The sequence below is a fragment of the Mus caroli genome, chromosome 2, assembly GCF_900094665.2.
Source record: "Mus caroli chromosome 2, CAROLI_EIJ_v1.1, whole genome shotgun sequence".
In the NCBI taxonomy this organism is placed as follows: Eukaryota; Metazoa; Chordata; class Mammalia; order Rodentia; family Muridae; genus Mus; species Mus caroli.
The window spans coordinates 84,526,978-84,529,692 of record NC_034571.1 but is presented as its reverse complement, the minus strand read 5'-3'; positions in this window follow the sequence as shown (position 1 = coordinate 84,529,692).

Below are 2,715 nucleotides of genomic sequence, written 5' to 3'. Positions count from 1 at the left end.
TCTTCCTTTGTGATTTCTTTATTGTTTCTAGTTCCAATTTTAGATCCTGGATGGTTTGTTCCTTTCCTTCACCTGTTTGATTTGTTTTCTTGTAATTCTTTAAGGGACTTTTGTGTTTCCTCTTTAAGGGCTTCTAGCTCTTTACCTGTGTTCTCCTGTATTTCTTTAAGGGAGTTTTTTATGTCCTTCTTATAGTCCTTCATCATCATCATCATCATCATCATCATAAGAAGTACTGTGGATCCATATCTTGCTTTTCTGGTGTGATGGTGTATCCAGGACTTGCTATGGTGGGAGAGTTGGGTTCTAATGATGTGTCTGTTGCTTCTGTTCTTATGCTTGCTTCCTGCCAACTGATTATCTCAAGTGTTCCCTGCCCTTGATATATCTGATTGGAGCCTGTCCTTCCTGTAATCACAGTTGAGTCAGAACTCCTCAGAGTCCACCTTTTTCTGTGATCCTATGATTCTGGGATCCTGTGATCCTGAGATTCTGGGTGTGTTAGAGCACCTGGAAGTGGTACCTCCTCTGGCAACCATGGGGTTGTCTGCTGAATTCAAAACCAAGGTAGACCAGCATCAACTGGAAGGAACCTGAGCCATTGGTTGTGCAGGGCTCCTGTGTCCCTGCTCCTGCTGGACCCAGGCACTCCCAGTTGTTGTTGGGACATATGTTGTGTTCCACTCACCAGTGATCCTAAGATCCTGGGTGTGCTAGGGCACCTGGGGTGGTGGTGGAGAATCCTTTGGGGACCATGGGACTCTCCACCGAGTTTGTGCCCAAGGTTGCCCGGCCAAAATCTTTTTGATGTAGGCTGTTTGCTAGTATTTTATTGAGTATTTTGAGATGTTGGCCTGTAGTCTTCTTTCCTTCCTTCCTTCCTTCCTTCCTTCCTTCCTTCCTTCCTTCCTTTCTTCCTTCCTTCTTTCCTTTCTCTTTCTTCCTCTCTGTTTTCTTCTTTCTTTCTTTCTTTCTTTCTTTCTTTCTTTCTTTCTTTCTTTCTTTCTTTCTTTCTTTCTTTCCTTCCTTCTCTCTCTCTTTCTTTCTTTCTCTTTTTCTTCTTTCTCTCTTTTTTCTTCTTTCTCTCTCTTTCTTCTTTTTCTCTCTTTCTCTCTCTCTTCCTTCCTTCCTTTCTCTTTCTTTCTCTCTTTCTTCCTTTCTCTCTGTTTTCTTCTTTCTTTCTTTCTCTTTTTTCTTCTTTCTCTCTTTCTTTCTCTCTTTTTTCTTCTTCCTCTCTTCCTTCCTTCCTTTCTTCCTTCCTTACTTCCTTCCTTCCTTCCTTCCTTCCTTCCTTCCTTCCTTCCTTCCTTCCTTCCTTCCTTCCTTCCTTCCTTCCTTCCTTCCTTCCTTTCTCACTTTCTCAAGTAGTTTTAAAAGGATTGGTTGTAGATCTTTGAAAGTCTAGTAGAATTCTGCTATAAATCACTTTGCCCTGGCCTCTTTTTTTTTTTCTTCCTTTTTTTGGAAGTCTTTTTATTACTGTTTCAGCTTTCTCACTTATTTTGGGTCTATTTAGGTTGTTAACTGTAGGGGTTGGTTCTGATGTTTTGATTGGGAACCTGCCTGTGAATGCTGAAGGTCCTGTTCTCCAATTGGCTCTTGATCAATCAATAAAAATGATTGGGTGGAAGAGGCAGGACTTCCAGGTTTCTAAAGGCAGGCTAGAGGACACAGGGGCAGCACTTCCTGCACCTGCATATGAGCTTGGTTTTTTTTTTTTTTTTCAGTTTTAGCCTTTATAGTCTGATAGAGGAAGATGTTCGATGTTGTGGCTTATCCCCTAAATTCTATGGCCCTGATTAATCAGTATTAGGATGTGTGTCTGACTGAGATTGGCGTTTGTGTGGTTTGTGGATAACTCCTGAACCCCCAAAACTTTTGGAGTGGTTTTTTGTTTTCAGTGGTATTTTGTGTTTTAATAATTATGGCTTTATAGTTCTTTCCACAGTCTTTCTGCTGTGCTCATTTATCTCTTCAGTCCCAAATAGTACTTCTTGTGGTACCTTTTGCTCTCTTGCAAATACATTAAAAATAAATCTGAGTAGTAGAAGAGGGCACCAGATTCCATGGGATTACAGTTATGAGTGTTGTGAGCTGCCATATGGGTGCTAGGAAGTGAATTCAAGACTTCTTAGGAACAGCAAGCACCCTTAACCACTGAGATATCTCTCCAGTCCAGAAGGTTTTGTTTATTTGTTTGTTTGTTTTTTCTTCTAGGAGTTGGAATAGACTGCTCTAGGCTCTTCAGGCATTCAAAGTTTTCCATTAGGAATTCAGATTTCACTCTGATGCGTTTTTATTTATATGTGACTTAAGTATTTTTTTTTTTCTTGCAGCTTTCAATATACTTTCTTTATTATGTATACTTAGAATTTTAACTATAATATGCCTTGGTAATTTTCTTTTCTGGTCTTTTTATTTAGTGTTCTGTGCATTTCTTATATCTTAATGAGTGTGTCTTTCCTTAGTATGGGGAAGTTTTCTTCTATGATCTCATTGAAGATCAAGTCTATGCCATTGTCTTGGGATTCTTCTTCCTCCTTTATGTCTATGATTTGATGGCTTGGTTTTTCATTTCCTTTATGTTCTTTCTCAGTGTGCTTTAAAAATTTCTTGGGTCACCTGAATTTTTGATCTTAGCCATTCTGACTGGTGTGAGGTGGAATCTCAGGGTTGTTTTGATTTGCATTTCCCTGATGATTAAGGATGTTGAAC